The sequence below is a fragment of the Lampetra planeri genome, chromosome 3, assembly GCF_965212315.1.
Source record: "Lampetra planeri chromosome 3, kcLamPlan1.2.h2, whole genome shotgun sequence".
Classification (NCBI taxonomy): domain Eukaryota; kingdom Metazoa; phylum Chordata; class Hyperoartia; order Petromyzontiformes; family Petromyzontidae; genus Lampetra; species Lampetra planeri.
The window spans coordinates 4,398,369-4,424,934 of record NC_136109.1 but is presented as its reverse complement, the minus strand read 5'-3'; the positions used below and the strand labels follow the sequence as shown (position 1 = coordinate 4,424,934).

Sequence of the window (26,566 nt, the reverse complement as noted above, 5' to 3'; positions counted from 1 at the left end):
TAATATATTTTTTATGTAGATGCTATTCTAATTATTATTTTTCTAGAATTCTCCCGGACGTGCAAAATGAGTTTCAATGGGACAAGTGTGGCAGCAGGGAGCACTCAGTAGCGCATCAATTGCCGTGCACACGAGGGCTGCCTTTTGTGGCTGCCATGTTCATGACTGTGGTGTCGGTGTACAAGTAAAATGGTTCACTTGGTTCACTCGCGCGTTCACGTGTCCAAGGACGACCCGACAGCCCGCGATGTTTGGTGCATTTATAAACCCGGCGTGACGTCAGTGAATTACCTGATGATCCATGTGTGATTGTTTATTAAAATAACGCCACACAAATGACACCATTATAAGCACGATAATCATTTTACTTTATCCACTCAAACGATTTCCTCCATAACTCTCTCATACTAAATGTCTTCTTTTTCAGTTCCACCTCGTATTCAAATCGCTCTGCTGGCGTCATGGGCTGGGAGTTTGACTGGGACGAGGCCATCAGCTCGCGTCGCTTGAGAGCCCAGCAGGGTCCCAGCAGCGCCCTGCCACGGTGCAGGCACCTGGCCACCAGCCGCCTCTCTGTGGAACCTCCCTGCACCACTCACGCCTCACGCCGCGCCTGCTGCTTGACTGGGCACACCGACACGGACAATGTGCCCCCTCCCCTGGCAGCGCAGCAGCTCTGTTAACCAATGTCACCCAGTTAGTGGGGATCACTCACGTATTTGTGTGTGATCGACTCAGCCTCAAAATGAGTACCTTGCGCGGTGTGTAAACCTCGCCACAAGGAAGACAAAGGCGGCGGGGCGTGGTGCTGGCCACCCACCCCCTCTTGTGCTGTGCCGGCCTTCATAGGCTATACGGGGGACTCTTGTCTTTGTGTGTATGTTGAACTTCTTTCGTACTGTACGTAGCCAACTGCGCTAATCGGAGGTGCGGGGGGAAGGACAAAAACTAAACACAAAAGTCAGTTCTAAAGAAGTTAGTTATAAATCTAGATTTAAAGTGCATAGCTCCAGTGGCTTCCTAATATCGGAAGGAAGAGCGTTCCATACGGCCGCAGAAGCGCATCTGAAAGCGCGCGATGCGGTGACCATCTTTGTTCGATGGCCAGCCAAAGGCCGCTGCGAGGATGCCCGGAGTTGGCGTGATGGTGGTTTATGCCCCTAGACGAGCTCCATGGTCACGAGTGGTGCCACTCCCTGGCGGTGCGAGTCCCTGGTGGAGTGAACACGGGGGGGGGGGGGTGCAGGGGGGGGGTGCCCAGCCTACGAGAGGCTCGAGTGGAGTCACGATGAGCAGCGGCTTGGTGGTTGACGCAGTCCATGGGGAAGCCCCCACGCACAGCGCAACCCGCACCGGGCTGCAGACATCCACACGGGGCTGGAGAGACACGGATTCTGAGAACGCGTTGGACAGCACACAGACTCGCACCCAGCAGAGAACACAGCTCTGTGTTGCGTTCAGGTTGCTCTGTGGCAACTGCTCAACCTACAATCTACATCTCGCGAGGTCGACTCCTGGCACGCACCGTGCTGTGTGTGGTTGGACCGGCAGGGTGGCTCTGAGGGCTGGGTTTGTCCGAAACCCGCGAGCGATAAACGCGGCGACTGTCGGAAAGCCCCGAACTTTACCTGCGCCTCAGGGCTCCGTGTAGCGACCGGACGAGTCGGTGTTGTGGGTGAATGCCCCCCGTGGAATGTACCAGCGGGCAGTAAAGGAGACACACATCCACCCGGTAGTCACCATGGGCACTGCACGCGCCTCGTGCCCTTGATCTGTAGAGCACAGGGTGGAGGTGAAGTCCACTACACGGGCCAGGGGAATTTGTGTGGAAAATATTCGCTTTGTAACAGAGACTCGAGCGTCACCAGCACCATGTGGCGAAGAAAGGCAGCCCCCCTCCTCCCTCTCCTTTCAGAATGTTCGGTAGCCTCTCATTAACAGCGGCCATGCTCTTTAGACTAAAACTTAAAAATAAAAATGTTTTATTTTTCCAGGTAAGGCCCACTGAGCTGTATATATATATATTTTTTTTTTTCAGAAACACCCTGACCACACATGATAGCTCAACAAAGTCGCTGATCATGTGGAACTTTATAGCTGGCAAATACTCTACACGCATGTTTCTTAATGTGGAGTGAAAACCCAGAGGACCTGCAGAAAAATCCACACGACCACAGGGAGAACATACAAACTACGAATATACAACAGGCGTCAGGGTTGGGATCGGACCCACAACCTCCTCCATACCAGGCAAGGGAGTTAACATATTGCCACTTCGACTGGCCTCTACTATGTGAATGTGGAATTTCCACTACCAGCTTAGGGCTGCCAGTAGGAATGAGTGACACTCTCGTGCTCCTAGAGCATTGTGACGTTTTGACGTTTCGTAATTACAACTACCTTCATCAGGCGACAGCCAGATTGTGGAGAAGTCCACATGTTCCTTTTTTATATAGAGGCGTAGATGTGGTGACCACACTCTGCACTCTTGCGCATAGTGCGGGGGGGGGGGGCATTAATGAGTCAATGCACATTATGCATGCGCATTATGCGAGCCCTTTTATCTTGTCCTTCCTGTCAATTGTGTTGATTAAAATAGCCGTACCAACGGTAATCCCTATTGAAGTGTGGTGGCCTGTATAGGCATGCAATTAAACAATGTTTATTTGATTATTCACTTCCACGCTGTACTAAGTCGGTAGATTTTCTAATTAGTCTTGGCCAGTAGTAGCTAGTTTTGCACAGAACTTCAACATTATTAAAACAAATTTAGTGTCCTTGTTGACAGCGTGTTATGCTACTGCTGACAGTTGTATTTGGGAGTATTGAATATTTATCTGATGCTCTTTTGGTCTCGTGCTGATCAATCGTCCCGTTTGCCCAAAATAGAATTTGCCACACCTTCTGTTGATAGCTTCGGTCATACATCATTTATTTACCATGCAAAATCTGACTTGGATGCTTTGTTTTTCCAAACATCTGGCTAGTTTATCAGTTACTCCTACAATGTACAGAATTTTTATCGTTTCAATTACTTGAGCAGTTTCAATTCTCAGCGCGAGCCACGGAACCTGCAGAGAGCGCAGCGGCACGGCGCAGGGTGGGGCTCGCGATGGCCTACGGGGCATCGCACCCGGCATTGTAATGCGTTGTAGCGATGCGTACGATTCCATATTTGGGTAAGCCCACATAATGTCTAAATATGAATTGTACAACCCTCCACTGCCCGACATAGACACACTGACGAGTCCTAATAAAGACGAAGCCGGTCTACAGGTGTGTCTTTGTTTCACTGCTGCCTGTTGGTTGGCCAGTTTCTAAATAAATTCAGTTTGTGGTCTAATATAACAACGTGTCCACACGTGCTGTTCTTAGTGCACATTAGCGAAGTATTAATGAACACAGCTAATCAGCTGTATATTTTATCAGACAAAACATTCACTGTGCATCTATCAGTGACGCCAAATGCAGTTATAATCCCGAGTGCAGAGGAGAAACACCCAAAGCACCCTCAGTGGACATTTGGGCCACTTGGCCACTTATAATGTTGATTGGAGTCAACCCACACACATGTACACGGCTACATAAGGGAGATCGTGCAGCTACACTGTGTTTCTGTACACACACACACCTGTACACAGTTACATAAGGGAGATCATGCATCTACACTGTGTGTACACACATTTGTACACAGATACATCAGAAAGAGTCCATGTTGGTAATGCGTGGTGTTTGACCATACTTCACCGCGCTGGGCATTGTTGGTTGGTTAAGACGGGAGGGGGTGTTGGGAGCAGGACACACGAGGGCGAGGCCATGCCCACACGCACGGTGCTGAGTGTGATTGGGTTGCAGGGCGGCTGGGTGTGCCCCGAATTTTACCTGCGCCACCTGGTTCTGTGTAGCGACTCAGCGAGTCTGTTGCGATTTAAATGCCTCCCGCGGAATGTGATCAGTTGTACTCGCGCAGTGTTAATGTTGCAGTCAGCATCGCTATCGGTCATGAGGAATCGGCAAAGCTCTCGCACGCAAATCTTAAGCAAATCAATGATTTAAAAATAAAACATTTACAAAATGCAACGGCACCAGTGAAGGAAGCACCAACATTGGCGTTGCAAGGACAGCCAGACGAGTGGACGCTCTTCCCGAAGTGGTTCATAGCGACGTGGGAACGCGTTCACAGATCACTGGGTCGAGAACCCAAAGGAAAAAAATCCGAATGGAAAATTTTAAATATAAAATAGAAGTAAAAAAAATTAAATATGAACAATGGTATATTTGCTGATGGCACAGCCGTTACAACAACCAATGGAGATGAACTACGGAAGTGATTTAATAACTTTGACAACTCATTTCTTTAGAACTGCTTTTTGTGTTTAGTTAGTTTTCTTTCCCTCGCACCCCTGATTAGCACAGTTGGCTGTGTACGGTGCGAAAAAAGTTCAACATACATACAAGGACTTGATAACGAATGATGCTGCTGCAACGTTGAGTTCAAGACACGAGCAAAGCACAAGTCACGAACAGCGAGTTCACAAAACAGTGGACTACTTCTGTTGGAGGTATACAGCTAGAAACACAGCAGTAGAGCATGGTTAACAGGAGAGCGTGGTTACCAGTAGAGCGTGGTGACCGGCTGCCTAGGGCAGCAGCGATTTCAGGCGGAGCTGGATCATGCCGCTGTTCCCAGATAAGACAGCATTGATCTGTGTGTATCACCTGCTGTGGCATGGACCAGAGACGTAGGGAATTAAACTAAACACAATGTATTTAAAAGTATGGAAAGGGAACACAAGTAGAAGAGCGCACAGAGGAAGCATGGAGAGGTGCACACTCTAAACCACTTTGAGACGAGAAGGTGGAGGCGCCTTTTGGCGTCCTCTGGTCTAGCACCAATTGAGACGAGGCTCAAATGAAAGCTGTCTCTGGTGTAGACCAATCGGTTTCAAAGACAATGCATATATTATCAGTGTGTTTTTTGTTTGTATTTTGACCACAAGTATTGTGGTTAATGCAGACATGATTCCTTGTAAAAATGTTTCAACTTTGTTGCCAGAAAAAAGGGGAAAACCCCTATTCTTATACTTATTGTACACGAGGTAGAGACATCGTTTTGACTGTTTGTAAAAAGCCCATACGATTAGCAGTTCACCAGCATTGATTTTAGCAAACATGACTCTACTGATGAGACACTGCGTGTCAAAACCAGACCAGAGTTGTCTCATTCTTAAACAATACGACCGAAATGATGCAATCCTAAAAAGCCGTGCCACTGCTGGGTTGTGTTAGAAATACTTTTATTTATTTCACGTGGAGAGGCGGAGATAAGAAGGAGATAGACAATGATTATTTATTTTAAAAATAGTAAACCGGTCTAGGCAGCACTCGCCCCTGGAAGGGATGGTGGAGACTAATGACGGAGTGGCAGCCAAAGGAGGCAACGTGCCTCAGAGGACGTCCACCGTAGAGATGGAACAATTAGGAAGGATGGTGGTGGCGGCCTTGGGAAGCCGTCGTCCAGCGAGCATGGTGATCATGATGGTGGTGACGATAAATCATCATACTCCTGATGATGGACATGGCGCATGATATCAATTCATGCAGCCGATAGAGGCACTGCCATTCTCTACAATAACAACAACCCCGCTAGTGAACTGCAGTGCTTCATTGAACCTTGCGGGGGGAAGGGGGGTGTAGGCGGGGTGAATTATTGTTCCCTAATTGAAGTTACCCGTCTGGCCTCTTTATGTGCTCTGAAGAAAGGCCATGACTTGAAACAACGCCTATTGCAGTGCTGTCTATACTTTTCCTTGTAATGCAGCATTATTGACGAATGTCAGGAGTTTTATTGTGAGCTGTGCTTGTGTGCAACGTTAACCAACCACACACTGGGGGTGTAATCTGCGCGCTGCCCCAGCGGGGCCAGTCGGAGTGACCCGGACACCATTCACACGCGCGGTAGTCTCCCAACAGAAGCCGCAACGCGGCGCAGATGACTGAAACCCGGGATTCCGAGCTCCATGGTCACGAGTGGTGCCACTCCCGGACGGTGCGAGTCCATGGTGGAGTGAACACGGGGGGGGGGGGGGGGGTGCCCAGCCCACGAAAGGCTCGAGTGTGGGGGCTACTGCCCCCCGATTCCTCTCTGTGAGACATAACTCTCGGCTGGTCCCTTAACCACCTTGTTCATTCAAACATCCTCCTCGTGCCTTCCCTCAAACATTGGTAATAACTACCCGCACGCCACTGTTCAACTCCGTGCTCGCTCTAGAAATCGCCTGGCAGCTGGAGGTCGGAGGGCAGTGGCGTTGCTCGCACACGCGCGACCGCCGTGAGCGGGTGATAACGCTCGTTTAAAGGGGCCGTGGAACAGCTGTTTGCGGAGGGTGTGAGCCCTCACGCACGCAGCACGTGTCTCAACACCAGCCACCCACGTTACGAGCGCACACCCGTGGGGCACTGACTACACACGCTGTGAGCGTACGTATGTGATGCCGCCGCCGCAAAGCCGCTCGGCGGGCGCCCCATCTACGACCTCGCCCCCACCAAACGACGGGGCCGACCCGCTTCCCCCTCACCGCTCCCCACATAAACACACCCTCACACAATTCCCCCCCCCCCATAGAGCGCCAAGGGGAGGTCCCCTGGCTGGCAGGTTTTCACCCGAAAGCCCTCGTAGAGATAATCTTCACGGTTTCCTGCGGCCAGGGAATTGGACGACCTCCCCAGATGCTAATTCGCACCGCGGTGCTGTGACCTGTGTTAAGATTGCATGGTCACGGCCGGGGGCTGCCAAGCCACCGCGGTTGGAACGCACCCCCCCACACACACGTATCGGCGAGGCAGGCAGGGACCACAGCCACGAACTAAGGGGAAGCCAGAGGGTGGGGGGGCGGCTGACTGGCGTGGCGGTGTGCTCGGGAACCGCCAGCGCCGCAGCACGCGGCGAGCCTTGTTACGACAAGCCGCAGCTAATTGGCATAACAAAGGCGTGTGGTTTTACGAGTGGGTGAAAGCACGTGGTGCTGTGTGTAGGTGTGTGCGCTCGTAGCGTGGGTGGCCGGTGCGTCCAGAAGGACCGAACCATAGCGTACCACCCCCAAGTGAACGGTATGGTGGAGCGCATGAATCAGACCTTAGCGGGGTAGCTCAAACGTATGGCGGCCGCAAATCAACGGGATTGGGACGAACACCTCCCCTACGCCCTATTCGCCTACGCCACCACCGTACACACGTCGACGGGACAAACCCCGTTCTTAATGATGTTCGGCCGTGAGTCCCGTTTACCCGCAGACCTGCTGTTCGGCGTTCCTTCCCCCCAACCGGAGGAGGGGAGCCGCTCCGTGGAACACCTGATGGAGACCCTGCGGGAAGCCCGAGGCCGAGCATACCCGCAAGGGGAAGCCACACATTGGCGACAAGAACAGGGCACCCGACCCCACATGGAACCCCCCTTATTCCTGACAGGCGCTAAGGTGTGGCTACCCACCCCTCGCGTCGGGGCCGGGCAGGTGGGGAAACTGACGACCTACTGGCGAGGACCCTGGACCGTGGTGCAGCAGATCTCCCCCTGGACGGTACTAATCCAGGGCGGGGAGAGGGGTCGAGAGACGGTGGTCAACGTCCGCCGCTTAAAACCATGGAAAGCGGCCCCGGTGAGAGAGAACCTCGCCGCCCGAAGGCCCCGAAATCCTGGGGTACCCGCACCCCCGTGCTCGGGGGCCTCGCACACTACATGGGCCCCGCCGGGCCCCCGACCCCGAGACGCCCCGATCCAGTCAGGAGACGGCACGGGCGACGGCCCCTAAACCCTTCTGCTGCTGAGTTTGTGCCCCAGCCCGCAGGTGCAGGGGGACTGGGAGAGCCATTGGAGTGGAGAAGAAGGCCGACGCAGGAACCCCAGAGGACGGAGCCACCCGCCCCGAGACCAGCCACGAGGTCCGGACGGATCCCCCGGACCCCGCAGCGTTTTCTCGTGGGCGCGGCCCAAGCAAGGTGCTCCAGTCAACCCGAGACGGGGACTGGCACCTCGGGGGGCTATGTGATGCCGCCGCCGTGAAGCCGCTCGGCGGGCGCCCCATCTACGACCTCGCCCGCACCAAGCGACGGGGGCCGACCCCGCTTCCCCCTCACCGCTCCCCACATAAACACACCATCACACAATTCCCCCCACCCCCATAGAGCGCCAAGGGGAGGTCCCCTGGCTGGCAGGTTTTCACCCGAAAGCCCTCGTAGGGATAATCTTCACGGTTTCCTGCGGCCAGGGAATTGTATGACCTCCCCCGATGCTAATTCGCACCGCGGCGCTGTGACCTGTGTTAAGATTGCATGGTCACGGCGGGGGGCTGCCCAGCCACCGCGGTTGAAACGCACCCCCCCACACACATGTATCGGCGAGGCAGGCAGGGACCACAGCCATGAACTAAGGGGAAGCCAGAGGGGGGGGGGGGGGCGGCTGACTGGCGTGGCGGTTTGCTCGGGAACCGCCAGCGCCGCAGCACGCGGCGAGCCTTGTTACGACAAGCCGCAGCTAATTGGCATAACAAAGGCGCCCGTGAACCGCCGCCGGCGCCGCGGCCAGCAGGCGAACCCATTGTTAAGGAAACCTTGGAATGCGGCTTAACGAACGGGGCGACCTGATTGGCCGAGAAGGCTCTCGGGTCGGCATTTCTTTGATGTAGGTAAACGATTAAAGGGGGGCGCAAACAGGTAGAGCTCTCTTGCTCCGAAGTCAGCCCACGGGACGCTCTCCAGCCCAGCCGCTCGGACGTCCGTGTGACGCGTCGAGGTGCGCAGTGAGGACGAGATCAGCGGAACGCCGTGGGCACATAACCGTGAGTAAGCGGAAAGGGAGTATCGGGATAAAGGCTAGAGGAACCAGAACCGCCTAGAACCTATCCATCAGATAAATCGGGTACAGACCCTGGGACGATAGCGTAGACCTGCCCCGCCAATCAATTCGGACCCAACAGTAAAACGCAGTCGCCGAGAATAAATCATTAATAACCCAGTGCAGCCTCGTGTGGTTTTACGAGTGGGTGAAAGCGCGTGGTGCTGTGTGTAGGTGTGTGCGCTCGTAGCGTGGGTGGCTGGTGCGTCCACGGGTACCCACTCCGTCTATCGCCGCGGAGACTTGTGCGGTATGAGGGCTCACACCCACCATAAATGCCGGATCCACGGTCCCTTTAAATGAGCATTCTCGCCCACTCGCGGAGGGTGCGAGCAACGTTATTCGCCCTCCGACCCCTGACCCCCATTCAGAGCGTGTGAATGGCGGAGAGGCAACGCAGCGTTTACAGGTGAACGGGAGCGGGCGACGAGCTATGCCTCTCACGCTAGCTCGCGGAGGCGCGGACCAGGGAGGGGAGCCGTCGGGCGATGAGCCCAGCGAGGGCAGCAGCTGGTCACAGACCAGCGAGGGGTCGGCAAACGGCGGGACCCCTGCTGTCGGCACGCAGCAGGGAGAGACCTCGGGGGCCAGCGGCCCCAACACGTACACACAGCACCGCGCGCGTTCACACTCTCTCTCCTTTGATCAAACGCGACACCTCCCCTCCCCCATCCCAACGCAGCACTCACACGCTGTGAGCGTACGTACACACAGCACCGACAAGCACACACGATGCCTCCCCTCACCCAGCCCCCGCGCAGCACTCACACGCTGTGAGCGTACGTAGACACAGCACCGACAATCACACGCGGCACGGTAAGCGGATACCCGCTCGCACGCTCTTCCCACACACCCGCAAAGACCACACCAGGCTGTTGTTGATCCTAACGATTTATTCCTGGTGTATTAGCGAACCACTGTTGCGTCAGTAGAGATCGGCGAGGCAGACTCACACTATTTCCCGATTGTCTGTGCCGATTTATCTAGTTTTGATGCGATCTAAGCTGCATTGGTTTTTATACTAAGTCTCACCACTCCCTTTCTCTCGTTACTCACAGTTTAAACGTCCCTGTCGGCTTGTCCTTGCTGCACGTCGACACGTCGTACGGACGTTCGCGTGGCTCGATGCCGGACTTGATGGCACGGGAGCTGACTGGAGAAGACCTCCCTATGCCTCTTTCACCTCTCTCTTTATCCCCCTCACCTCACCGGGGGTCCCGCTCCGCTGGCCAATCAGAGCGCTTCACCTGTCCCCTGGCTGGCTTCGGGCGGTTGGAATCTGGTTAGCGCGACGGATTACGTCGTCTCATCGATCAGTGGGCGGGGCCCCGTATTCCCGCTGTTCGCTTGTGTATTGCATCGTCTAGTTCAGGCATGTCCAAAGTCCGGCACGCGGGCCAATTACGGCCCGTGGTCAGATTTCATACGGCCCGCAGCATCGGTCTTATAACGTGTTATTTATGGCTTTCTAGCTCTGTCAGAATAAAAAAAATCATCAAACTTTAAAGATGTTATTCTTCCTTCCGCCACGCGGTGGCAGCACCATTCTAATGCTATCTGGCTCTGCATACGTGCCGCGAACCCTTCTCGAATCATTTCCGCCATGGCGACTGCAAAAAAAAATAGAAAAGTTGACAGTGAGGGCCGCCGCTTTCAGGAGCGGTGGGAATTACAATACTTCTTCACTGCAAATCGAGGCAATTGTGTTTGTCTAATTTGTAAAGAGACGGTTGCCTTGTTTAAGGATTTCAATGTAAAGAGACACTACGAGACTAAACATGCTACAACATACGACAAGCTAACAGGGAGTAACTGCGCTGAAAAAGTGATGCAACTCCAAGCTGCTCTGGCATCGCAACAGTGATTCTTCACGCGGGCCTGTGAGTCAAAAGAAAACATCACCAAAGCCAGCTACGAAGTGGCCATGTTAATAGCTAAACATGGCAAACCTTTTACTGAAGGTGCGTTTATCAAAGACTGTGTCATGAAAATGCTGGAGAACATTTGCCCCGAGAAGAAGCAAGAATTTATGAATGTTTGCCTGGCACGCAACACTGTGGCACAGAGAGTTGAGGACATATCGTCAGATATTCAGAGACAACTGGAGGACAGGGGAGTGGCTTTTGACTATTTCTCATTAGCCTGCGATGAAAGCACCGATGCATCTGACACTGCACAACTACTTACTTTTTAAAGAGGAGTTGATGACAACATGATCGTGACAGAGGAGCTGCTTGACCTCAAAAGCCTTAAAGGGCAAACCAGAGGAACAGATTCATTCGTTTCTGTTTGTGAAGCTGTTGATGAAATGGAACTACCATGGAGTAAAGTTTCTGGGATCATTACCGATGGTGCACCTGCCATGGCTGGTGAGCCTGCCATGGCTGGTGAGCGAAGTGGATTGTCCACACTGATCTGCAATAAAGTCAGCGAAGAAGCAGGTAACGTTATTCAACTTCACTGTATCATTCACCAGCAGGCTCTCTGCGCCAAAAAACTCAAATTTTACGATGTTATGAAACCAGTGGCAAAGGCAATCAATTCTATTCGCTCTAAAGCTCTATCCCACCGACAGTTTCAGCAGTTCTTGCGTGACATCCAGGCTGAATACGGTGACGTAATATATCACAACAATGTGAGGTGGCTAAGTCGGGGGTCCGCACTGAAGCGATTTTTCTCTCTCAAAGAGGAAATTGGACATTTTTTGGGTGAGAAGGGACAACCAATGGAAGAACTGTCCGATCCTGAATGGCTGTCAAATCTGGCTTTTTTTGGTTGACGTAACGAAGCATCTGAATGCGCTGAATGTTAATCTTCAAGGAAAAGATGCACTGGTGAGCCAGCTATACGCTCACATCAAGGCCTTTGGAACCAAACTGCAACTTTTCCAAAGACACTTGTCCCAAACAGAGCCCTGCACCGCACACTTCCCAGCTTTGAAGAGGTCATTGACAGTTTCCCACAGGACAACATCGGTGCGCAAATGAAGAATTATGCAACAGCTATCGCATCTCTTTCTGTGGAATTTAACAAACGCTTTCGGGACTTTGCAGCTATTGAAAAGGACATGTTGCTTTTCTCTTCTCCCTTCTCCGTGGACCCTGATGATGCTCCTCCACAGCTGCAGCTGGAGCTCATTGAGCTGCAGTGTGACGATGAGTGCCGCAGAAAACACCATCAGTGTTCTCTTGTTGACTTTTAACGGCAACTGGACAAAAGCAGGTTTCCAGAAATGCGGTCATTCGCTAAGAAAATGCTGAGCTCATTCAGCTCCACATATTTGTGTGAGCAAACATTCTCAGTCATGAACTTAAACAAGAACCGATGGAGGTCAAGGATGAGTGACTCCCACTTGCGTGACATTTTACGCATCTCAACCACTGCCCTCAAGCCAGACCTGGTCTCTTTACTGAAATCTAGATCTCAGTATCACCCTTCTCATTAGTGTCAGCAAGTTATCTGTTCCTTGATCAATCTGAAATTGAGTGTTTTGAACGGTAACATCTGTCACTATTAACAGTGAAAAGCCTAAAGCACACTAATGCCTTTGGACTTATGGCACTTGTTTGATTAAACTCTTGAACAAGATTTGGTTATAACTATTGATGTTATGTACATATAGATGTGACACAAACTATGGCTTTCTGAAAGATCTTGTAAAAGACAAGGGCAAAATTTACTTGTTTTAAAGTTTAATGATAAGACCACTTTGCATTACTTATAACTCCTGTTTGAAATGTTCATGAGGCAAATATATTTAACTCATGGAAATTTAAGGTATTCTATACAGTTTGTTCAATGTTACCTGACTGAATAAAAGGCAGAATTGTGTTTTTAGAGTTGTTCACATCTGCCTGAGTGGCTTATATTTGGTTACATTGTCATTTGAAAAATAAAGGTAATTGTGACGATGAAAATTGTTTTATAACAGTGTGTATTTTCACGTAACTTTTGTGATTTAAAAAATGTCAGAAGGAACAATTGGCCCCCGGGTATCTTCACTTTATCAAATTTGGCCCTCTTTGCAAAAGGTTTGGACACCCCTGGTCTAGTTGAACAGTTGGCGGGGTCCCGTTTTCCCGCCGTGTTTGTGGATTGCGGACCCCTGCCTGCCTTCCGATCTGCCCCGCCGATCCGTGTATGTGTGGTGCGTGTCCTAACCGCGGTGGCTGGGCAGCCCCGTCGTGACCATGTGATTTCCACTCGAGTCACGACGCAGTGATGTGCGTTAGCGTCGGAGGAGACCGTCTAATTCCCTGGCCGCAGGAAACCGTGGAGATTGTCCCTATACGAGGGCTCCTGGGTTAAAGCCTGTCAGCCAGGGGATCTCCCCTCGCGCTCTATGTGTGGGGGGAATGCGTGAGTGTGTGTGTTTAGGTGGGGGGGGTGAGGGGGAAGCAGCGTCGGCCTCGCTGCTCGGGGCGGCGAGATCGTAGGTGGGGGCACCCGCCGATCGGCTCCGTGGCGGTGGCATCACAGGAGGAGCAGCAGCTCTGTGGTTGACGCAGTCCCTGGGGAAGCCCCCACGCTCAGCACAACCCACACCGGGCTGCAGACATCCACACGGGGCTGCAGAGACACAGACTCTTGGAACGCGATGGACAGAGCACTCAGACTCGCACTCAGCAGAGAACCAGCTCTGTGTTGCGTTCACGTGGCTCTGTGGAAACTGCTCAACCTACAATCTACTTCTCGTGAGGTCGACTCCTGGCTCGCATCGTGCTGTGTGCAGGGTGGCTCTGTGGGCTGGGTTCGTCCGAAACCCGAGAGCGATAAACACGGCGACTGTCGGAAAGCCCCGAACTTTGCCTGCGCCTCGGGGCTCCGTGTAGAGACCGAACGAGTCGGTGTTGTTGGTGATGCCCCCCGTGGAATGTACTGGCGGGAAGTAAAGGAGAGACGCAGACACCCAGGTAGTCACCATGGGCCCTGCACGCGCCTCTTGCCCTTGATCTCGAGAGCACAGGGTGGAGGTGAAGTCCACTACACGGGCCAGGGGATGTTGTGTGGAAAAGATTTGCGTCCTGCTTTGGAACAGAGACTCGAGCGTCACCAGCACCGTGTGGTAAAGCAAGGCAGCCCCCCCTCCTCCCTCTCCTTTCAGAATGTACGGAAGCCTCTCATTAACAGCGGCCATGCTATTTAGATTCCAAAAAAAAAACCCTTTTTATTTTCCAAGGTAAGGCCCACTGAGCTGTATATATCTATTTTTCAGAAGCACCCTGACCACACATGATAGCTCAACAAAGTGGATGATCATGTGGAACTTTATAGCAGCCAAATACTCTACACGCATGTTTCTTAATGTGAAGGGAAAACCCAGAGGACCTGGAGAAAAATCCACATGATCACAGGGAGAACATACAAACTCCGAATATACAACAGGCATCAGGGTTGGGATCTGACCCACAACCTCCTCCATACCAGGCAAGGGAGTTAACATCTTGCCACTGCGACGGGCCTCTACCATGTGAATGTGGAATTTCCACTACCAGCTTAGGGTTACCAATGGGAATGAGTGATACCCTCGTGCTCCTTGAGCAGAGAGTTTTTGAATTTTCTTAATTACAACTAGCTTCATCAGGCGACAGCCAGATTTGTGGAGAAGTCCACCTGTTTCGTTCCTTATATAGAGGCGTAGATGTGGTGACCACACTCTGCACTCTTGCGCATAGTGCGGGGGGGGGGGATTAATCAGTCAATGTACATTATACATGCGCATTATGCGAGCCCTTTTATGTTGTCCTTCCTGTCCATTGTGTTGATTAAAATAGCCGTAACAACGGTAATCCCTATTGAAGTGTGGTGGCCTGTATAGGCATGCATTTAAACAATGTATAATTTGATTATTCGGTTCCACGCAGTACCATGTCGGAAGATTATCGAATTAGTCTTGGCCAGTAGTAGCTAGTTTTGCACAGAACTTCAACATTATCAAAATACATTTAGTGTCCTTGTTGGCGCGCGTGTTATGCTACTGCTGACAGTTGTATTTGGGAGTATTAAATATTTCTTTGATGCTCTGTTCGTGTCGTGCTGATCATTCGTCTTGTTTGCCCAACATATAATTTGCCACAAATAGAATTTACCACACCTTCTGTTGATAGCTTCGGTCATACATCTTTTGTACCAGATATTAATTTATATATTTTATGTACCATGCAAAATCTGACTTGGATGCTTTGTTTTTCCAAACATCTGACTAGTTTATTAATTACTCCCGCAATGTACAGTATTTTGATTGTTTTAATTACTTAGGAAGTTTCAATGCTCATGTTATTTGATTTGGTTTTGGCATTCGATGCCCTGTTCATTTTGCATCATTGTTCTCGTTCATTTGCAGCGCTTCTTTAACATGTTTAAATTCACTTCTCAGACTGTCACTATCTGACACTTTCTCATTTCGATGAATGAGTGTCTTGATAAGAGCATATTTCTGTGCGGGGTGATGGTGTGACTCTGCATTCAGATAGACGTCAGTATGCGTTTTCTTTCGGTAAACGCTACATGTTATTTTACCATTTCAATCCTGTCCGAGCAGAATTCGTCAATACCATTGCCTTAAAGAGAGAGAAGCAAATAATATCCGACGTTTCGGGCAACGCCCCTTCTTTAAAGCATATTTACCACTTGTGGGGATCGTTCTGATTGGGCAGTGGAGACAGCGGGAGCCTAGGGGACCTCCCTCTAGGATCCCTGCCGAGCAGCCGCTGGCTCAGTCCGAGCCACGGAACCTGCAGAGAGCGCAGCGGCACGGCTCAGGGTGGGGCTCGCGATGGCCTACGGGGCATCGCACCCGGCATTGTAATGCGTTGTAGCGATGCGTACGATTCCATATTTGGGTAATCCCACATAATGTCTAAATATGAATTGTGCAACCCTCCACCGCCCGACATAGACACACTGACGAGTCACGTGGCACGTGTGCCCCACTGAAGAGTCCTAATAAAAGCGAAGCCGGACTACAGGTGTGTTTTTGTTTCACTGCTGCCTGTTGGTTGGCCACAGTTTCTAAATTTGTTCAGTTTGTGGTCTAATATAACGTGGCCACACCTGCAGTTCTTAGTGCACATTAGCGAAGTGTTAATGCACACAGCTAAACAGCTGTATATTTTATCAGACAAACCATTCACTGTGCATCTATCAGTGACGCCAAATGCAGTAATAATCCCGAGTGCAGAGGAGAAACACCCAAATCACCCTCAATGGGCATTTGGGCCTCTTGGCCTATTTTAATGCTGATTGGAGTCAACCCACACATATGTACACGGCTACATAAGGGATATCGTGCAGATAGATACACTGAAATCTACTCACACACCTGTACACAGGTACATAGGGATATCATGCAGCTACACTGTGTTTCTGTACACACACTCATGTACACAGGTACATAAGGGGGCATGCAGCTACACTGTGTTTCTGTACCTACTTAATTATACACAGGTACATATGAGAGATCATGTAGCTAAACTGTGTATCTGTACACACCTGTTCACAGGCGCATAAGGGAGATCATGCATCTACACTGTGTACACACATTTGTACACAGATACATCAGAAACAGTCCATGTTGGTCATGCGTGGTGTTTGACCATACTTCACCGCGCTGGGCAATGTTGGTTGGTTAAGGCGGGAGGGGGTGTTGGGAGCAGGACACACGAGGGCGAGGCCATGCCCACACGCACGGTGCTGAGTGTGGTTGGGCTGCAGGACGGCTGGGTGTGCCCTGAACCTTACCTGCGCCACCTGGTTCTGTGTAGCGACTCAGCGAGTCTGTTGCAATGCAAATTCCTCCCGCGGAACGTGATCAGTTGTACTCGCGCAGTGTTAATGTTGCAGTCAGCATCGCTATGGGTCATGAGGAATCGGCAAAGCTCTTGCACGCAAATCTTAAGCAAATCAAATATTAAAAAATATAATATATACAAAATGCAACGGCACCAGTGAAGGAAGCACCAACATTGGCGTTGCAAGGACAGCCAGACGAGGGGAGGCTCTCCCCAAAGTGATTCACAGCGCCGTGGGAACGCGTTCCTTTCAGATCACTGGGTGGAGGACCCAAAGGTAAAAAATCCGAATGGGAAATTTTTAATATAAAATAGAAATAAAAAAGATTACATATTAACAATGGTTTATTTGCTGATGGCACAGCCGTTACAACAACCAATGGAGATGAACTATGGGAAGTGATTTAAGGACTTTGACAACTGCTTTTTGTGTTTTGTTTGTTTTCTTTCCCCCGCACCGCTGATTAGCACAGTTGGCTTTGTACGGTACGAAATAATTTAAACATACATACAAGGACTTGATAATGAATGATGCTGCTGCAACGTTGAGTTCAAAATATGAGCAAAGCACAAGTCACGAACAGCGAGTTCATTAAACAGTGGACGACTTCTGTTGGAGGTACACAGCTCGAAACACAGCAGTAGAGCATGGTTAACAGTAGAGCATGGTTAACAGTAGAGCGTGGTTACCAGTAGATCGTGGTTACCAGTAGTTCGTGGTTACTAGTTGAGCGTGGTTACCAGTAGATCGTGGTTACTAGTTGAGCGTGGTTACCAGTAGATCGTGGTTACTAGTTGAGCGTGGTTACCAGTAGATCGTGGTTACTAGTTGAGCGTGGTTACCAGTAGATCGTGGTTACTGGTTGAGCGTGGTTACTAGTTGAGCGTGGTTACCAGTAGAGCGTGGAGCGTGGTTACCAGTAGAACGTGGTTACCAATTGAGCGTGGCTAACAGTAGACTGTGGTGACCGGCTGCCTAGGGCAGCAGCGATTTCACGCGGAGCTGGATCATGCCGCTGTTCCCAGATAAGACTACGTTGATCTGTGTGTATCACCTGCTGTGGCATGGACCAGAGACGTAGGGAAATAAACTAAACACGATGTATTTAAAAGTATGGAAAGGGAACAAAAGCTGAAGAGCGCACAGAGGAAACGTGGAGAGGTGCACACTCGAAACCGCATTCAGACGAGATGGTGGAGGTCCCTTTTGGCGTCCTTTGGTCTGGCACCAATTGAGACGAGGCGCAAATGAAAGCTGTCTCTGGTGTAGACCAATCGGTTTCAAGGACAATGCATATATTATCAGTGTGTTTTTTTGTTTCCATTTTGATGATGAACATTAGGCATGCTATCAATTTATGCAGCCGAAAGAGGCACTGACATTCTCTAGAATAACAACAACCCCGCTAGTGAACTGAAGTGCTTCATTGAACCTTGCGGGGGGAAGGGGTGTGTGGGCGGGGTGAATCGTTGTTGTCTAATTGAAATTACCCGTCTGGCCTCTTTATGTGCTCTGAAGAAAGGTCATGCCTTGAAACAACGCCTATTGCAGTGCTGTCTATACTTTTTCTTGTAAGACAGCATTATTGACGAATGTCAGGAGTTTGATTCTGACCTGTGCAGCGTTCACCAACCACACACTGGGGATGTAATCTGCGCGTTGCCCCAGCGGGGCCAGTCGGAGTGACCTGGACAACGTTCACACGCGCGGCAGTCTCCCAAAAGAAGCCGCTACGCCGCGCAGATGACTGAGTCCCGGGACTCCGAGCTCCATGGTCACGAGTGGTGCCACTCCCTGGCGGTGCGAGTCCCTGGTGGAGTGAACACGGGGGGGCAGGGGGGGTGCCCAGCCCACGAGAGGCTCGAGTGGAGTCACGAGGAGTAGCAGCTCGGTGGTTGATGCAGTCCCTGGGGAAGCCCCCACGCTCAGCACAACCCGCACCGGGCTGCAGACATCCACACGGGGCTGGAGAGACACGGACTCTGAGAACGTGATGGACAGAGGCACGCAGACTCGCACCCAGCAGAGAACACAGCTCTGTGTTGCGTTCAGGTGGCTCTGTGGAAACTGCTCAACCTACAACCTACATCTCACGAGGTCGATTCCTGGCAGGCACCATGCTGTGCGTGGTTGGACCGGCAGGGTGGTTCTGTGGGCTTGTTTCGTCCAAAACCCGCGAGCGATAAACGTGGCGACTGTCGGAAAGCCCCGAACTTCACCTACGCCTCGGGGCTTCGTGTAGCGACCGAACAAGTCGGTGTTGTTGGTGAATGCCCCCCGTGGAATGTACCGGTGAGAAGTAGAGGAGAGACGCAGACACCCCGTAGTCACCATGGGCACTGCACGCGCCTCGTGCCCTTGATCTCTAGAGCACAGAGTGGTGGTGAAGTCCACGAAACGGGTCAGGGGATTTTGTGTGGAGAAGATTCGCGTCCTGCTTTGGAACAGAGACTCGAGCATCACCTGTGTCACGTGGTGAAGCAAGGAAGCCCCCCTCCTATTAGAATGTTCGGTAGCCTATCATCAACAGCGGCCATGCTATTTAGACTAAAACTAAAAGAAAAGCTTCTTCTTGGTTCTTTCGGTAAAGTCACGTAGAAGGGAAGTAATAAAATAATACAAATAAAACATAATAAAATAATTCTCACGACGTTTCGGCCACAACGCAAGCAGCCGTCCTCAGGTGAAACCAGGTCTGCCGAGGCTACAGCATCTGAATGAAACAGCACACGTGCTTGGAGCATATATATAAGCTGGGTTGGAAGGGGGGGGGGAAGGGTGCCTTGACAAAATAATTTGCATATCAAGAGGAATTTAGCATATTTATGGGAAATGCAGGTATGTGATTAGTACTACTTATGTCCGTGCATTATGCAGGATTAGCAGCATCACAGGGAGGGGATAGGGGTAGCATTAATAAAGGGAAGAAGTGTTAATAGTATGTAGCTGCAGTAACTAAAACCACCACGTAAACAACTAAAGTATAAACTACATAGTATCATCATTATACTAAATATACTCTACAATAAGCTGAGTTACTAACAGTGAGTAATACATTACAATTCTACGTCGTAAAAAATATAATATGCTTCCATCTAAACTTTATTCTCTTACATCACACGAGTCTACACCGTACTATATACTGCCATAGACAAACCCAACATTAAATTATATACTGCATTACTATACACCACCCTATACATTAGACTATACATTGTAATATTACACTATGTATTATTCTACCCACCCTAATGTATATCACACTGCTGTATATTCACTATACAATTACGATATTATTTATTACTTTGTACATTGTATTAAGCATGTACATTTTTATACTATTTGTTATTATACATTGTACCGTTGACCGTCGTGTGAAAGATACAAAGAGGAAGAAACAAGATATGTCAATGCAGCGGAGCAAAGAATCCATTCCCTGCGGAGAATACAATGCCAGTGAGTGGAACGCGGTCTGAAAGTCACCGTAAACGTGAACACAATCAGTTAAGATCCGAAATGGTTAATTACGTCCTTCCAATGATTGCTAAGCCAGAATCCATCTTCTCGGTTGAAATTGCCTCTGTGTTTGTATATGTGGATCGCCTCATGAACGATTCTCTCATGGTAGCCAGATGGCTTGCAGAGAACCTCTGTCTTGGAGAAGTCAATATCATGTGAGCCCACTGAATTGTAACAGTGATCTGCCACGGCTGAGGTGTTTGTCCTACCGTGTTTCAAGTCTGCTTTATGTTCACGGATGCAGTCCGAGACATGTCGTTTGGTTTCTCCAATGTAACTGCTACCACAGAGGCAACTTAGTTTGTAGACGCCAGGGTACTGTATGTCTGGAACCACATCTTTTACAGACGGGACCAGATCACGGATTTTATGTACTGTGTTGAATCGGACCTGGATCTTGTGTTTTATCAGGATTTTGGAGATCTTTTTTGTGACCACAGCAATGTAGGGTAAGGTGATGATCTTGAAAGGCTCCTCAACGGGATCCTTCTTGATGGTTGGAGTGATGGCTTTGCGGATTGTGTAGTCGGAGTAACCATTAACCTTAAGAGCTTGGCGTACGTGTTTGAGTTCACTGGCAATGTGTTCCTGGTCGGATATGCATTGGGCTCTATGGTATAGAGTCTTGATGAAGGAATTCTTCTGGGATGGATGGTGGTGGGAATCCGGTTTTAGGTAAGCATCCGTATGGGTGGCTTTCCTGTAGACAGAGTGGCTCATTGAACCATCAGATCTCCTTTTAATTAGGACATCCAAAAAGGGTAGCTTGCCATCTTTTTCGACTTCCATGGTGAATCTGATGGCTGGGTGTATGGAATTGATGTGGTCGAGAAATTGGTCTAGAGCAGGCCGGCCATGTGGCCAGATGACAAAAGTGTCATCTACGTGCCTCTTCCATAAGGTCGGGCATAGAGTGACAGTCTAGATGGCGTCAGTCTCAAATTTCTCCATGAAAATGTTGGCTACAACCGGAGATAGGGGGGGGCCCATTGGGGTGCCCTCAGTTTGCTTGTAGAAAGTTCCATTCCAGGTGAAGTATGTATTGGTTAAGCAGTGTTTCACCAGGGCGGGTACCCCAGTATTCAGTCCTTGATGAACCAAGTCTTCAATGATTGCGATGGTGTCAGGTACAGGAACTTTGGTGAATAAGGAAACCACATCAAAACTGACAAGCAGGTCGTCTGGGGACAGGGAAATCCCCTTGATTGTCGATACCAGGTCGGTAGAGTTTAGTACCGCAGAGGTGCTTTTCCAGTGAAAGGCCGTAGGATTTCAGACAAAAAACGAGCCAGTTTGTAGGTGGGGGAGTTGATAGTAGAGACAATGGGACGAAGAGGTGTATCTTCTTGATGTATCTTTGGTAAGCGGTATGATCTTGGTGGCCTAGCTGCAGAAGGTTTCAACGATAATTGTTTGGCCTGATCAATTAATGCGGTTGAAGCAGAAATGATGTTGTTGGTTTTAGTGACGAGGCTGTTGGTGGGGTCTCTTTTTATTTTTGTATAGCTGCCATCGTTGAGTAGTTCTTGAATTAGAGGATAACAATGTCATCCCTCTTTTTCAATTGAGCTAATTCAAAACGTTCATCTTTGCTGATGTTGCTAGCAGGCATCTTAGCGTTTTTGAGGGTTGCAGAGATTTCAGATCTTGCTACGTCTGCAGCGATGTGACTCAGGCCCTTGAGAGCTACATCTACTCGGGCAATTCTATCATTAACTGGTATGTGTCTAGGTGTGACTGCAAAGTTAAGTCCTTTAGCTAAAACGGATTTCAGACCTTCAGAAATAGAACTGTTACTGCGATTAATTACGACTTTGTTAACGTCTAGCTTTTCAATGTGTGGGTTCGGTCTCTTGTTTGAGAGGCGGTTGAATTTTGAAATCAAGTTGTCCTTACATTTGGTCGACATAGCGGCAGCTGAAGAGGCAGTCATTTTGTCTACATGTTCCCAATCCGATGTAGACATTGTTGCACTCAAAGATAAGTGTGATTTGTAGAGTGTCTTGTCTAACTGATCTAGATCGGTGCACGTAAGTCTGATTTTCTCTGAGATAAGAGCTAAGCTAGTTCTAGAAAGAATTCGTTTAGCATTAGAAGAAGTTACAGCAGCAGATGTTAGTGTAAATGCGTTTGGTATTACCTTAGAGTCGCGGCATCTCTTCAGAAAGGTGAGAGACTCGATTAGCTGAGCCTTCTTATCACGGAGCTTGTTGAAGGATCTCAAAGTTATGTGGAATCCCTCCCCGTAGAGGCTGACACCCTGCCTCATGGCTTATAGAATCTTAAATCGTAACTTCCTGGTCACGTGACCAAACTCAACACCATATCAGGAAGTTCCTGTGTAAATACACCCATACAGCTGCCGTGGGGCAGAACACTCCCGGTCTGGTATCTAGGAGACACCACCATTTATTTTCCTATCTCATGAACAAATGTGCAACAAACTTCAATGGGTTAACGCATTTGTCCATATCTTTGCGAGAGAGAAGTAGTACTGTCTCAGCTATAGGCCTGACGAAAGTTCTTGCGACACCTGGCTTCGCTATCATAACCTCAACCTTTCAAACTTTTCCATCGGCACTGGGAATCGTCTTGAGGATGCGGCCCATTGGCCACTCATTCCATTTGACTTGGTTGTCATTCAGTATTAAGAGGTCACCTTCTTGGATGTCTGTTCCGCTCGATTGCCACTTGCTGCACACTTGAAGTGTCAGAAGGTACTCGTTTTTCCAGCGACGCCAGAACATGTTGGCGAAGCTCTGCACTTGTCTCCATTGATGTCTGCAGAGATCTGCAGTGCTGACCTCCTCGGTGGGTGCTGTGAGCACGTCTGTCTTCTGGGTAAGAAGTGTAGCAGAAGTCAAGATGAATGGTGACTCTGGGTCGGTTGAGACGGGGATCAGGGGTCTTTAGTTAATTATAGCTGAGACCTCAGCCATGAAAGTGGTCAAGACCTCGTGAGAGAGCTGTGTAGACCCGACATCCCATAGCATGGAGTCGAGAATGCGTCGAGCAATCCCGATCATGCGTTCCCAGGCTCCACCCATATGCGAAGAGGGAGGAGGATTGAAGATCTACGTGCAGCCTTGGTTACTAAGGTATTTCCCTACATAATCATCTTCAACATTTTCTGTATTGATCTTAAGCTATTTACATGCTCCAGTGAAATTGGTTCCACAAACAGAACGAATTTGCTTGGCCGGCCCTCTGATAGCAAAGAATCTCCGGAGTACATTCATAAAACTCGAAGAGTCCATGGACTCGATGACTCCGATGTGCACTGCTCGTGTACAGGTTCTTCTTGATTTTGGTAAAGGCCAAGTCCATGAGTCCTCCACCGCATCCGTTTTTCCTTCGGCAGAAGAGCAGTCCACCAGGTTCTGCTCGCTCAGTGACACAAGCACTCCCGTATTGCACTTGTGCTGCCCTTCGAGGGAGCCCATAGTGATGAATGCCCAGCAAGAGCTGCATTATCCCTGGTCCTTGAAGTCAGTAACGTAGTCCTACTTCCTCCAGTCGACGGACTCGGGAGCCTTGAAGGTGGGCGCCATGAACGTGGTACCGTGGGAGGCCTTGCAGGTGCCGTTCCAGTCCCTGAGGCCCAGCATGGTATGCTGGAACTCCTCTCTTGTCATGTCACTGAAGCGGTTCGTGCCCATGCGCCAGGTGTGCTTGCCCATGGAGTGTTCCAGGTTTTGCACTGCGATATTCTTGAGGTTCTTCTCACAAATCATCCTCCTCCAGCCCTCCTCCTTCCGGTCGTAGGTCTTGCTGTGGAACTCCTTCCAGGATTCCCACTTGGACAACAGCTCCGGGTCGAGGAACGGAGAGGCCACAGTCGCAGCGACTACTACCACGACTCTCAGCAGAGCGACGAGCAACAGCTTCATCTTTTTCGTCTTCCCGTCAGTCAGGACTGGCTTGGAGAAACGTGGAGGATCAAAATCCAGTGAAGACGGTGGACATACAAGCAAAGTCGTTGCCAGCGTGGTGGTTTCGTCATAAGTCTTCATGGTACAGCTTTGACTTCTCTCTTCGAGTTTCTCTTTCATTGTGAAGTTTTTAGAGCACGGCTTGAAGAGCGATGTGTGTCCATTCGTGAGCACACTTGTTCTGAATGTGCTAATGCGGTCTGGTTTGTGTGTTCCATTGAGAGATGCATCACCTACGATGACCCATCCTAGGTCAAGTCTATGGGCATAGGGAGCGTCGTGAGGTCCATTGCGTTGATCGCGAACCTTGTGGACTCTCAGCATGTCCCTGCCAAGCAGAAGTTAAATATGTGCCTCGTGATCTAATGGCGGGATGAACTCTGCTATGGGTTTCAGGTGTGGGTGGTGATGTGTGACTTCGGGCGTGGGAATCTCGCTCCTGTCATCCGGTATCTCATTGTACTCTGTCACCGTAGGAAGGGCTAGATTCATGGTGCTATCCATGGTTTCCACCATGAGGCCGCTCGCTCTTCTTCCTGCTGTCTACATCAGTTCTGAGAAAGTTCTGAGCGTGTATGGAAAGGAATTCCCACATACGCTTAGCTGATCAAAGAACTCTGACCTTGCCAAAGACTTGTTTCTCTGATCGTCCATTATGGCGTACATCCTTACTGCCCGTTCAGGATGTCCTTTGGGATACACTCGGATGAGGCATATCTTTGAGCAGGATTTTCCTTTGAAGCCTTCTCCACAGACTTCTGTGCATTTGGTTGTGACTGACGAAGTGGTTGCGGAGGTCACCCCTTGCTCCCCGCCGTGCTCTGCTTTGGGATGGGAAGCCTTAGTGCCACTGGGTTTCGAGTAAAATGTGTGCAAAGCAGTTGCGTGTTTGTCGCTGTTACATTCCTCGCACTTGAAATCTGCCTTGCAATTCCTTGCAAGGTGGTTTGTAGAAGCACAGCATTCGAAGCACACTCCAAATTCTTTCAGCATATTCTTCCACTCTTCCAGTTGCTTCCTCCTGACTCACAGCATTTTTGGAGGGAGTTAGGTTTACCATGCAATGGGCATTGCCTTTCTGGATTCTCTATCTTTTTCTTTGAGATGGTTGCCTGGACGGAGTTTGCGAATGTTGTAGGAGAAATCTCAGTCTTGTTTTCGGAGATTTGCTCTCTCGCTGTTACTCGTCTCGCCGTTGCTCTTTTGATTTTTGGGAGATCTGGACTGGAGATCCCCGTTGTGATAAACATGAAACTCGGGTCATTTCTGGTCCTAGCCAGGTTGCAGATAAGCCTTGAGAGAAACGAGAGTGGGGGGAATGCAATCTGATGCTCTGACTTGTATCTTGAACCCTTTGTTCTCCATTTCTCCTGCACGTCGAATGGCAATTTCTCTACGATGGGGTTCACTCCATGGTAGGTATTCAGGAACATGAGACATGGTAAGTAGGGGTCAGCCTGGGCTGAGTCAAGCTCCATCATAATATCTCCAATCTCTTGTAGCCTTTTATTGTCTCGACCAATTTTTTTGGAAAGTTCTGCAACTTCTTGAAGAGAGGCTTCTCAATGGTTTCTGGGCTACCATAGCACTCCTCAAGCCTCTCCCACACCGCATGCAGGCTTGAGGCGGTGTCGTCCATGTATGCCAAACGGATCCTCTTTGCATACTCTGCAGATTCGTTTCCTAACAATTTCACCAACAAGTCGAGTTCTTCACTTGCAGAGATGTCTGATTGTATTCCTGAAGGTAGATCTCCAGGCTCGATAGTTCTCAGAGTGGTTATCAAACGTTATGAGTCCTGTGTTGATTAGTTTGCCGTGAGCCAGGCACCTACCAAAGTCCCCTATGCCTGCTGATCCAGGGTGTGTCTGTAGGGCTTGAGTATGGCGCGCCACGCATCCCCCGCCTCTGTTGCTGTGCGGGCAAGCACAGTACAGTCGGGTGATGTGAGGTAATGGTTGTTGTTGTGACTTTAGGCGAAGTGGGTCATTAAGGGTTGGAACAGGTGTCAGGGTAGCCGGGAGGACATAGGCCAGTGATTGGCTAGAAAGGTAATTGGGCATTAGCTGGCGTCGCTCTGGCGGCAAAAACAAGGCCACGTGACACGGGGTGCCAGGGGGCGAGCGATAAGCAGAGGGTAGAGATGATTAAGGAGATTAATTGGTGTTGAGATATAAGCCAGAGCACAACGGAGAGAAGGGAGTCGTGTACGAGTCGGCGTCGTGGATGGAGCTGCAGCAACGGTGCCCGGGGAGTCGCAGAGCAAGTGATAGTAGAGTAAAGCGTGGAGAGATAATGTGAGTAGAGTAAAGCGTAGAAAGACAGTGTTAGTAGAGTAAAGCATGGAGAGACAGTGGTAGGGAGAACGCGGTGAGCAACCAGGGTAGTCATGCATCGGAAGGATGCAGAGTAGGAGAAACCGTAGAGACGACAA

The 26,566-nt window shown here is 50.0% G+C and overlaps 1 pseudogene; it reads right to left on the bottom strand.

The window, feature by feature from the left end:
* The window catches only part of LOC144734507 (procathepsin L-like), a 43,262-nt pseudogene extending 19,172 nt beyond the window's left edge, over positions 1–24,090 (bottom strand).
* Positions 24,091–26,566: the final 2,476 nt, after the last annotated feature.